Below are 13335 nucleotides of genomic sequence, written 5' to 3'. Positions count from 1 at the left end.
TTTAGATAACATACAGGGCACAATAAATGACGGTTCAGAATATGTCAAAGTTGGGATTCAGGAAAGTTGCCTTTACATGTTTTAATCCTCCAAGATGGTAAGCATTTCACTATGAACTGTCAAAAAAAGTTGAACTTTCTGATAATTCTACATAAAAATTATTTTGGCTTTGATGATTTCCTAATTAATTCAATTATTTAAAATCATATTAATTATTTTTTTCTGGGTGAATTGATAGGTTTATACAGTACAAGAATTACATACAATGCAAGTCAAATTTTGACCAAAAATGACAAAAAAAATTCCTTAAAAATACACATTTGCATATTTCATCACAATTTGAACAAATCTAAGTTGGGTTACCCCTAGGGACCTGTATACCAAATAACAAAGCTGTCTGACCAGCGGTTATGAAGAAGAAGATTTTTTATCAAAAACACCTTTTTTGGCATTAATTTGCCTATTTTCAACAATATCAAAAAATTAAAAAAAACAGTTTCTCAAAATCATATTTTTAATCTACACAACAAATATCGAATCAGTAAGTACTGCGGTTCTCAAGATATTTGAGTGGACGGACGCCTCACAAACGGACATACATACATACATACATACATACATACATACATACATACATACATACATACAGACTGACGACGGACGCCGGACGGATACCCATCCCAATAGCTTCTATAGACTATAGTCTATAGTAGCTAAAAAAACCCTGTATTTGGCAGTTCTGCTCAAAGATGTACAACACTGCTTGTTATTAGCAATTTGTAGAGCCATATTCCTAAGGCAAGTTCTCTAATATTTAACCACATCAGTGGACTTTTTTGATGTATCAGTCCAAGTCAACTTTAGCTAAATCCAACTCTGGCCATGCCAATGGCACCTGCTGAAGAACACACAAAATGACGATCATGAGAGTATGCAAATTGTGAATTTCTGCATACATTATATGCTTAAAGGTTTTACGAAATTGACAATACTGTAGGTAAAAATATTCTATCAAATAAACGTTTAAATCTCTGAAACATTTGGTGTAACAATGGTAAATTTGGTAAAATCAAACCAATTAGTCACATTTTTCATATAAATTAGTCTTTACTGAACAAAGTTTTACTTTAATTTGTGTTTATTATTTTACTATGAGAATGTGAAAATTTAGAAAATTTAGCATGGTAACCCCCATCTTTTTTCATTAATATTTGATTATTCTCATATGCAAGAACTCAAAACTCCCTGATAACTTTCAAGTCTCCTACTCTTCCATGTGCTGCTTTCTGGCCTGATCTTATGTACAAGTATGTTTCCCTGCCATGAGCGTCACATGACCCAAACTCTCCTTCAGCTATTTCATAGTCAGAGCTATCTCTGTCACTGCTGGTATGCAGTGACAGTCACACTGTCCATAGGCAGCAGCAGCAGGGCAGGAGCAGTATTAACTTTGATAATTCTGACAATAATTTTGTTCAGTTTATACAACTGCATTCTTGCTCTTTTTCCTACAGCATATTGCAATTCGAACTGTCAAGTATTCAGCTTGCGAACACAGTCTGTGAATATGTATCCTGCATTTGTATCACAGACAAATGACTTTACTCTGGAGTCTATAATTCAATTACCACCAAATATTCACATATGCAGGCTTTTGATGACAAACTGAATATTGTGTGTTTCAGCATGCTGTAGGGAGACAGCAAGAACTGTATTTGATATATTGCATAGAAATATTGAAAAAATTATCAACAGGTGCTAACAGGTGCAGCAGTGCTCCGATACTAATTGGCCTACTTGTTTGTTTTTTATGAAAATACATACATGTACAGTGTACATCTTTTCAAGACAAAAATAGTGAAATGCGACAAAATGCTTCCAGATCTTGTTTAATTATTGCTAACATTAGAACAATTGGATGACATTAAAATGTTATTCAATTTTCATTGAATTACCCACCAAACCTTGGAATTGTAAAAAAGGGAAGCAAAATATTTTTATATCCCCCTTCAGGCAGAGCAAAATTTTCAAGTCCCCCCTCTACTACCCTAAAATTTTCGACTCCCCCTCGTTTTTGTGAACGCAGCCATACACTGCAATGGCAATGTGCAAATACCATCTTTCTATGCAACTGATTTACTTGTAATAACGACAGGAGCCTAGATGTTTGTCAGTGATGTCAACATAGTTTGCTTAACTCACATAGATAACTAAGCCGTATATATGGTGTATTTGTAGACATCTGTCTCTCATTAGCAAACAATCAAGCAAATTATTTTAAACAACAAAAATAAAAACATTAATTTGCACCTACAGGGTATAATTTCAATGAAAGTATTCATTATTGAAATAAGAATGTGACGGACATAAGAAGATTTACAGGAAGATTAGTAGAGGTATAATAGCTCACTCATGATAATTTTGATATTTATAGTGTGGTGAGAGTCAACTGCACCTGCTTGCCACTAATTATGCTGAAGTGCTTTCAGCTTTCTAAACAGTCTGGATAGCCTGAACTGAAATTCACTTTTTCACAGTAACAATGTTGACAATATACATACAGGCTGTGTTTAACAGATAAATACAAACATTTTGACATACTTTAGCCAACAGAGTAGGTGATAAACAGAACAAAATTTCCAGAAAAAATGAAATCTTGGAGCTGCATACTCTCGAATATCATTTGGCTTGAAACAGGTTTCTAATATTTTGTCACTCAAAAAATCCCTTTGGCTCAAAGTTGGTAGTCAGCGAAGATTTTTTGACCAAAAACAGGAAAAACCGACCCAAAATAAAAATATGCAAAATCACTGCAATTTGACAAACCTGACATGTCACCCCTAGCAACCTGCACATCAAATTTCAAACTTGTGCAACAAACTCTTTTTAGAGATTTTTTGACCAAAAATGGGAATTGTCCCAGACTTACAAATTCCACAATTGTTCGAACAAACTTGTTACCTCTAGCAAACCACATACCAAATTTCAGACCAATAGAACAAATGATTTCAGAGGCGAAGATTTTTTGACAAAAAACCAACGAAATTGCTGGAAAATACAAATATCCAAAATTTGAACTTCAGTTATCCTTAAGAACCTGCAACTGAACTAGCAGTTCCTGAAAAGAAGATGAATGTTGATGGAACACAGAGGTTGGAGGACTGAGGACAATCCACTTATCTGAATAAAGCTCTGTTTCATTGACAGCAGTCTGTAAGAAGTGTTGTGCTTCAGGAGCAAAATTAGTGTGAAAGGAAGATATTGTATAGCACTGATTCTCCACTACATGAAAGATGAAACACACATGCAAAGAAAATATCTGTAAAGGCATTTTTCCATCAAAAGTCACAATACTCAACATCGTCAAACTCTAAGGTGATGTTGAACTTGTTCACCCATAATGCAACTAACATTATGTAACTTGACACCCCCTGAAAAAGAACTCACGAAAGATGATACAGTTCAAATTGGTAAATAGGTGCTTTAATTGAAATATATAGAGACCTCTTGCATGTGATAAAAAGAAATATGTTTGAATGAAATCTTATTTGAAATTCACAATGTTTGTGCTTGCAATTCAGTGAGAAGACTCAAAATCACCAACAAAGTTGCTGTTTTTCTGTATTGCCCTTTGCATGATAAAAAGTGAAACTGATAGCAGGCCATCACATTGACATTTCAGATCTTATCACATTTGAAGAAAATTACTGGACATTCGTGGGTCATGGTGCACTTTCCTCAGTTCACACCTGCCAAAGTAATATTTCCAGACATAAAAATAATAATGGCTGGCAAATTTTGATAATATCAGAAAGAAAGTAACATTGCATATATGTATGCTCAAATACATTGTCCTTGTGTCTAGGGATTAAAAAGCTATTTAAGTTTGTGAGAATTACATCATCATATCAATTTTACTCCTTTGTACATGTATGTATCATTTATATGAAGATGCAGTCCACATGGGGTTGGACTAATCATACCAGTGTGATAATTAATATGATCCTGCATTTGCATTGCCTGGGAGCAGTCTATGTGAAATTGTAGTCTCCTGTAAATGTTTGCTTTCCTAATGCTATGGTTCAGCTTTTAACATGCCATTTCAGTTATTTCCAGTTCCTGTTGTACAAAACTTTTCCCTGTACTAGGTAATTTTCAGCTTCAGACTTTGTTACTGTGACAAAAATGCCTGTCAATGGCTTCTTCCGCAGCCTCAGTCAGTGGTACTTTTCATCCATGAATGTAGCATGCTTCCTTCCTATGGAAAGGTAAGAAATGAGAAATTGAACAATTTAAAAATTAGAGACATGAGGACACTGAACTTTGATCATTGTTTTAAACTCTTTATTACATGCTCAGGATGTCAGTTTGTTTAATCCTCTTTCTCCCATGTGGTATTTATTTCTATGGTTTGTCTATGGAGCCTGGTAGAAAGATGATTATATGGATTCAAGATACTGCCATGCATCAAAATTAGTGTTGTTCAATGATAGCCTACACTTGAGTATTAGCCCCTCACATTGTCTAATATTCTATCTACCCCATGATAATTCCTTCCTAAGCCCTCCCAAGTAAATCCATGGCATGACTCTTACAAAGGAACCAGTTTTAAAGATCCCATTCAAAGCAAACAATCACACAGATATACCTTGTTAAAGCAAAGCAGTCTGTGGTACTGTCTCAGATTTTGAAGCACTGGGGTTGAATGGAGGGAGATCACTTGCTTAACTGACATAGTTTCTATGGAATTTAACTTGAATAATGCAATACAGTATAGATAAAAGCTACATTTAGCATCCACTACATCCTAACTGAAAGGCCACTTTGAGACTGGTTTGATTAGCTGTAATACATAAACTACACATTTGTATAGACATCACAAAAACACACATCATTAGACAGTCTAATTTAAGTTTAAAACAGTACAATACACCTGTTACTTTTCTGATTAAAAAAAATATTTTGTTTTTGTACCAACTTAACTATCTTTTCTTCTCCCTTGAAATGTCAAGTTTTCACCTCATCAAAGTGCACTGTGAATTTTGGTGTGGACTAAATTAATTTGCTAACAATCACAATTTAATATATGATGTATGCTGTCTTCACAAGTTGAACACTGGACATGCAACATGCTTTTCGCAACAGAAGAAGACAGTACAGTTGGTACAATTGTGAACAAAATTAATAATAAAATCATCAACACTTACAGCTACTGTTCTGAGAGAACAAACACAGTGTCTGAGAGTTGTTCTGAATAGATAGGTTGCAGTCAACTAGGATTGTATAGTTTGTTTTGAAAAATGGTCAATATAAAAATGGTTTCACTGAATTTCCCTAAATACCACAGAATCTGGTTTTGATAATATGAATATATGCAACCTACATGTATTTATACACATATCTAATGGAACTCGGATGTGACAGGATCAGACTCAGAGATGGTGGAGATCTTTTCACAAAAGCAGTTTATACCTCACTTAAAAGGGAAGAAAGGACAGGATAAAGGTCAAGAAGAGGTATTACTGCAGAAAACTTGGGAAGGAGAATAAAATTCCAGAGTTTAATATCACCATTACTTCAACGTCAGTGCCACATCCAAGCTGCCATGAGTGAGAGGAACAAAGAAACCCTATCGATGATCATTCATCCCTCACAGTACTGTAGATTTCCCATAATTCATTGCGATTTGTATCCTCGGAGATACTTGAGTGAAGTCTACTATGTCTCCCATGTGTAGACAAATTCACAGACTATCTATCAAAATTTTGAAAACGTACTTTTATGCACACCATTCTTCTCAATTCTCATTTTAAATAATTTGGAAAATTATGCATAATTGAGAGAGGAGATAGCATTTTTGTGAAATTTGCCAGAGATTGTCCTCAGCCATACAGAATAATGTGATGGAAAGTAGGGAGACTAGTTGCAGCTGTTTTATGAAACAAAAGGATATTGATTTTTTGCAATGAAAATGACAAAAGAAGTTTGCATGCTAAGATTTCTGAGAGAATGACTCTTCAGTTTGTCATAACTTGCTACCTAAAAAGTATGGCATTTGTAGTACCCGCAGAATGTGACATTTATGGTTGTTTAGTGGTTATTTGCAAAATTTCACTGAAATATCTAAACATACTTTTACTAGATATTATTTAAAAATTATTCTGATGCTGCACACTAGTACTTACATGCAGAACTGAAAAAGATTTTAGAAAAGTTACTTTCAAGGATACAAATCAAAGAGTGTTGTGGGTAATTTATTGTACTGTGTCCCTCTAGTGTGCATAAATGAGGTCTATATCTAGAAACATACTGACTGGCTGTAGGCCCTAATGACTGCAAGTTGCCAAAATAATTTCCCCTTAACTTAAGAATTAAAGGAAATTATTTAATTTCAGGTAACTCACAACTTAACAGGCAAACACATGTACATGTACTGTGTTGTCCTTACAACCACTCAGTACACTGGCAAAGCGTCAGTATATCATTAACAATTCACTGACCAGTTTTATACGGCTTCTCTTTCCCATTTTCAGAAGAACATGGTGCTTTCTTTTCCTTTGCATCTTTTCCCTTGAAGCAAAGCAAAAAATAGCATACACCATGTATAAATCATTTAGCAAAACTAAATATTTTTACCTGCAGTCATGTAACTCAATATCCATCTTAGAAATGCAGAATGTCTGTATTTGACATTGCAGAAGAAGAGATAACTTATGAGCACTACTCAATCATGACTTGGGAACACCTGCCAGACAGTATCACTTTCCCACCTGCAGAGTCAGTAAAAAGCAGTATTGAGCCATAACTATATGTATTTTCAACCACTTGGCTTTATATGTTGTAACAGCTTTAGTCTGAAAATCATGTGTACAGTATCTCTGTCTTCAGGGACCTTCAAATCTTCAAGTCTATGTTAAAATGCAATGTATGGGACATGTTTTGCTTCACAAGTTTTACTACCTTTTAGGTAAAAAAAAACAATTAACAAGGAGAATATTCCCAAATCATGATAGAGGAAAAAGAAGGCTAAAAATGAGAAGCTTTTAAAAACAAAGTAACTTTCATTCTCATATTTTCAAATGACTGAACGGGAGACTTGATCTACTTACAATGCCAAATATCCTTCAGTTAAAACACTCTAGACTTTAATGAAGCCTGATCTTCCAGTCTATCAATTTCATGTTCTGTGAGCACCATGCCCCCAAGAAATTTGCAAGATGCAAGAACAAGAGCATGTGCAGCATTCTGAGACAGTTGATGAATCCCAGGCACCGGGAAAAAGTTTATTTACCAAACATGCACACGCTATCATGTTTGCAATTTTTCTTGGCAATTGATAGTTTCAGGTACATGTATATGGCACGTACAGCCCCTGATATTTTAGGAGGGAGGTTGATGCAGTTGGTCTATATCAATAAATTGATGATGAGAAACCAACTTCATTTTTGGCCTAAAAGATTGAAAAGCAAACAAAGTGATACTTTGGAATGAAATTTATGTATAGTATACATGTAGTTCATCATGTGAGTGTTTGATTTTGATCTTGTTTATCTTTTTTTGAAGTGATCGGATTGGTTGATATGCAAATGAGCCAATGGTTATTTGAGTCCACAACTGCAGAAGTGCCTTTGCTCAACTACGACAAAACAAGGAAGTAACAACAACAAATGCATAAAATGGTCATATTTATTCCTATATGTACACACATACTGTTGCCCAGTATTTGTACCATGATAACATGACTTCTAGGTGCATGATACCATCTAAGTCTATCTGGCATATATTTATACTGCATTAGGAAAATTATTCATAACTTACAATTATCACTTTTATGATCAACATCCTTGGGACAGAAATTCATGACAGCGACCTCAGGACTGGGATCCATGGTAGTGTCCTAGGACAGGTATCCATGACAACATCTTCACCCAACTCCTATAGCTTTAAAAGAACAAATCACATACACACCGCAGTGAGTTCAAAATGAAAGCTTGTGACTCTAAGTCTTTATCACCACTTCTACAACCTTGGCACTTTTTCCCCCATGATTCAAAATAAATCAAGTTGATGAAGCCCTAAACTGCAACTTCTGTCACTAATTTAGCTACTGGACCCCATTAAAAGAGTATAAAATTGTATTTTATAATCACAGTTCTCCACAGGCCCATTAAATGTGGCAGCGTGCTGGAATTACCCACTTACAAAACATGTAACAAAATACTGTATAAGACATGTAAGGCCACTTTGGGATGTGACTCTTCTTTCAACTCTGTATTTTTAAACCTTTCAGTATTTATCATTGTCAATACTCTTACGAAGTGTTTCAACTTCAAAGGACATTTTTTTCTAGAAAACTGACCGGTTTTATGCTACATGTAACTTCACTTGATACACAGTGAAGTTCCATGTAGTATTCTCGATTGCTTTTTGAGAGTGTATTTATCATGTGATCATCATGTCTACTGTGTAGAGTGACATATTGAGGAAAGTTGTGACAGGTACTTAAATTTTATGCAAATAGTATGCTAATATTGTTATGCTAAAATGTGGAAATGAGGCAGCACAATTTTTCAATCCAATCGTGGAGACCATTGATGTTGCAATTTGCAAGATTTATTATATTACTATGTAAACAGAATTGCTATTCCCCAATATGTCAGAGAATTTGCCACCTTGATGTTAAGAAGTGGACGGTTTCATTTGATTTGTGAATACAAGCTTTGGGAGGGCAGAATTTGAGAAAAAAAGGATCGGAGTGTCTCCTTGAATCTCATGCATATACCAATCAACCCCCGACCCATTGCTCATAATCACTGAAGTCTCCCTTAGTTTAGTTTGGTACAAGAAACATAGCTTTTGATTGTTATAGGGAATTGAAACATGCCATGAGCGTTAACACACTGAAAACTTGAAAGTGTATTGATAGTACAGCATGCCAGGAAATAAAGATTGTTCCATGTAGATTTATTCTCAGCAAAGTCAGACACGCATCTGAATTAAATTCTGAGTGAATCGCAAACCATAAGACATGGGAACTTGGTACATGATTATGGAATGTGAAACATAAATTAGGCTTACCCCTTCAGCATTGCTGACTTTCTGATTAATTTTTTTCCCAAAGGATATGCTCGTGAACTTTATATTTATAAGCCAAGACTTAGTTTCAAACTCCCAAGAACACTATAATATTAACAGATAGTCTAAGTATTCTTACTTCACTTGATGATATAATATAATAAAATCTCTTTCACCCACGCCCATAGAAAAACTTCAAATATATGTAGACAAAGAGGAAATATATAGGGGAAAGAGCATTCCTTAAGATACAACAATTATTGAATGTTTGGACTGGCCTAGGTATTCTAAGCTGGATTTGAATGCACATGTAGGCAATGTGACGCCAATGGTAAAGGCTTACATTCACTGGGAAAGGGCTAAACGAAGGGTCATAGCGAAGGACCAAGGGACAACTGAACAAAAGAAGAGTGAGCTCTGTCTCAAAATATCTCCAGATTTCCTTTGGAAGCACATGTTTGACATGGCCCAGACGCGCACGGTTTGCGCTTCCACTGAAAGATTAGAGATTTTTGGAGACAGAGCTCATAATGTTAGCTGCAGTAGGACTGAGTCCCGGGCTCGGAGTAAGTCACCTCGACACCTGTCCGTTTCGACCCCAACACTCTCTTGTCGCTAATTGTGCTCACCTCTACCTTGTCATATCTTTCTTGTTTCATGACGTTTTACTGAATATATCATGCATCTTTCCTGGGAAATTGGCTTCTGAACAAACAATTTAGCTGTTTCGATACACAAATGCAGAGCTCAGACACTTTTACCTGTTTTACGACCAAGCGCAGCGCGCAGACAGCTGTTCGTATATAGAGTTTGGTGACTTTGATAGACCCGGCCCTAGCCCTGTGTACAATGCTGTGTGTCCCCAGAGTTATACGGACCGGGGAGGCCGTATAAGGCCGGGAACAAACAGCGTCGTACGCTGGGCTAGGACTGCGACCGGCCGTCTGCCAGTTGCGAGCTCGGCCAGTGCCCGCGCCGACCAACTCGGCCAGTGGGAGAGGTCGGCCACTTACATTTATATGATTGGGTACATTTTCTCTTCACATTCAACAGTGATGTTATGATGTTATTTTGTTGAACATTCAGTAAACAACGAAAAGACGTTCCACTCTGACAAACACATTGGTGGCCCTCAGCCTTTCAGCAGATCGCGGGTAGGGCGTACGATCGAAAGGTACAAATTGGCAGTTAAACATTGCTGCGAATCCGTAGCCTTTGCCACTCGGGTAGCTTGGTCATTCCCAAAAGAACATGCCAAGGACTGGCAGGGCTCGTTTTCGCAGCAAGCAGTAACAATGACTTAATCGTTGATCGTTGGATGAATAACGTTTATGCTATGGTTTTTATGGTAGTAAATCGTAGGTTTTAAGTTTTTTTAATGGAAAGCAAAACACGATGTACCACATACACTGCGCAGCCGATTTTCATCCTGTAGTTAGCGTTGAAGCGAGGTAACCTCCATGGGGAAGGAAGTTTGCAAACATCGCGCTCTTGAATGACATTGACATCGCTTTCACATTATAATTTTAGCGAGACCTAGAAAATAGAAGAACACTGTAGTCTCATCATATAACCATACTCCTAATGGCCGAACTCGCAACTGGCCGACCTCTTTTTTATTCGGCCCGGCCTGGCCCTGCATCAAGAATTACATAGCGGCCGCCGTGGTATGCACAACGGCGGCCGCTGTGTTAACCACACACTGTGCCCTGAATACCGTGCTGTGTGTTCCCGGCGTTATACGGCGTCCCACCGCATACAATGTATCTGTCGAGCCCATTCAGGTGCGTTCCAGACGTTACAAGATTCAACTAAAGTCTTTCAAAGTGCTATTAGCATCGAAAACTCTGAGGACATAATTTCGAGATGATAATGATACAAGTTTCATTCATACCGAAGTGGTCGAGACGGTCAGGGGCCTAGGGTCGAGTGACTCGTAGAAGCCGCTGCAGCTCACAAGTTACCCGCGACAAAAATGGGGAAAGGTTATAGCTTCATAACAGCCGCATAGTGTCATATAGGAATACAAAGCAGTGGGCACTTACCACTATATCCTTCTCTAACTTGAACGAAAACCAGGAACGTAGTTAGTGTTCGGTAGATGTACCACGTCTCTCCGGGACCGTGGCTGTACAGTCGATCCCGCTGGCTGAAGTTGTTTGCACTAGTTACTCACACATGGCAGACATAACCATACGAGCTCAGAATGTAGTGCGTGCCGTGTTGCGCTTGATTGACACGTTAAAGGTTGCTAGTTTGGTGTAATTGTTTGACATTTAGCAATTACTATATTTTTAAACAATTGCTAAGTAGATGAACATAGATGAAACTTTGAAATTATGGTCCGCTACCTCCGCTACCCTTCGCTACCCTTCATCTCATTTGCATAAATGAATCGTGCCTCATATCATGCAATAATTGATTTCTGGACATAGCAAACTAATTGGACAAGTTCATTAAATATGCAAATTAGCAATTAATTGAATGACATTGGTAAATGTCTTCAGCCAAATGTTAAGGCAATGTGAGCCCAACATCCTAACCAAGTTTCATGACATTTGATGAATAATTTCTTGAAGGGACAAAGTCGGCCATTTTTCATGAATTTTGCTTGATACAAGATACAACTTATATTGTTTGACAAGTTGAAAGATACTGAATGAATAGGTGACCATGCATATATTTGACCCCGGTTTTAGATACAGAACATGAAACCATGGCGATAATGAATTAATGGTTATGACCATTAATTCATTTTACCATTGTTTCATTTAATATGTCTAAAACCGGGTTCGAATATATATGTGGTCACCTATTCATTATCTTTCAACTTGTCAAACAATATCTTGTATCAAACAAAATTCATGTAAAAATGGCCGTCACACAGCCACATTGGATTGGATCGCAAAACAAATTGACCTGCATATGTATGACTTCAAGAGAAATCCTTGTATAAGTGCGAATGAAATCGCTCCAGGCATGTCTGAGATATCTGCGTGAACAGAGGGACTGATGCACGCACGGACGCATGCACAGACATTACCAAACCTACAAGTCCCCCCAGACTGTGTCCATGGGGACTAATAAGCAGTGCTGATCAACTTTCATAACCATTTAGCCCGTAATGTCTCATGTATCATTCTAGAGGAGGACTAAATCCTTCCTGTTTTTGAATTTCTAGTGCCTGATGAAATATGTTCTGAATAAGATTGGGGCGGTGACTGTCGTGACTTTTCTTGTATTTTGAGTAAGTGACTGTTTGTATTGAACGTAGTAATGTTTATACTTCTCCCATCTCTTTGACATTCCTGTTTTTCCTTGTATTACATCAATAAAAATACCATCAAGGACAGTGTGCTCACATTCGGTTTGAATTGGTCCATTCAAGAAATATTTAAACCAGAAAAACAGAATGACAAAAGCAAATGAGGTCTGCAACTTAGGTACTGGAGGTCATCTTTAGGAAATTGCATAACAACTTCTATAGCAATAGGATATGCAGGTCCTACATACATAAGCAAATGTCAACAAAAAAAAATTAGCCAGAGAAGGCTTGACAAAAAGAAAAGGTTGGAAGAGTGGGGAAAAATAAAGAGTGGGAAAAAATGTTCAAGGGATCTGGTATTATTATAACCATGGCCATTGGCATTGTTGCAAGGCCCGTAGAGCTCTTTATTTTCTTCATCAGAAAGCTGGCGACTGCGTGAAAGATACAGAAGGTGATGTGATCGTTGCTACAATAGAATTGTAGCGTACTGGTAGATGATTGGGATAGAGGAAACAAATTTCTGCCAAAATGGCTGACGAGAAAGAGAAAATTCTTTGGGGGCATGATCAGTGACTGCATGAACAATATATTTGTGACTATATTGATAAAACTATAAAACTGACCCTCCTCCCTCCCTTGTGGGAAAAAAAAATAAAATAAAATAAAATTCGTGTCGCCGCACCATTTTTTAAAGAAAGACCTGGCCAGAAACATTTCTGGTTTTTTGGGCCTTACCTTACTCCATTTGATTCACAGACGCTATGACAGTGTCGAGACAAGCCATCGCATTTTAAGCGATATTGTAACACAATTATGAACGAACATCATTTCATATATTTTTTGTTTTTATCTCCTGCCTGGCTTCACAGTATTGTCTGCCAAACATTTTATGGACCATTTGCAATGATGAACTCTTACGGAGGACCTGGAAAATCTAAATCTAAGCGTTTACTCTTGTTTCATTCAGTAAAATCTACAGTCCATATACTTAC

General features: G+C 37.0%; 1 long non-coding RNA gene across 4 annotated transcripts; it reads right to left on the bottom strand.

Moving 5' to 3' along the window:
• Window positions 1-3461: 3461 nt before the first annotated feature.
• Window positions 3462-11375, bottom strand: LOC139135866 (uncharacterized). Of its 4 annotated transcripts, none has more exons than XR_011553047.1 (4): window positions 11121-11375; window positions 7819-7941; window positions 6637-6770; window positions 3462-4258 (listed from the first exon to the last, which is right to left on the bottom strand). It is a non-coding gene; the product is annotated as an uncharacterized lncRNA (long non-coding RNA). The 4 variants fall into 4 exon arrangements; XR_011553048.1 differs by lacking the exon at window positions 6637-6770 and adding an exon at window positions 5384-5476 and having other exon boundaries at window positions 11121-11373; XR_011553045.1 differs by lacking the exon at window positions 6637-6770 and adding an exon at window positions 6501-6570 and having other exon boundaries at window positions 11121-11362.
• Between the last annotated feature and the right edge of the window lie 1960 nt (window positions 11376-13335).

The sequence above is a fragment of the Ptychodera flava genome, chromosome 1 (genome assembly GCF_041260155.1).
Source record: "Ptychodera flava strain L36383 chromosome 1, AS_Pfla_20210202, whole genome shotgun sequence".
In the NCBI taxonomy this organism is placed as follows: domain Eukaryota; kingdom Metazoa; phylum Hemichordata; class Enteropneusta; family Ptychoderidae; genus Ptychodera; species Ptychodera flava.
The sequence above is the reverse complement of the archived record's forward strand: the minus strand, read 5'-3'. Positions and strand labels throughout refer to the sequence as shown.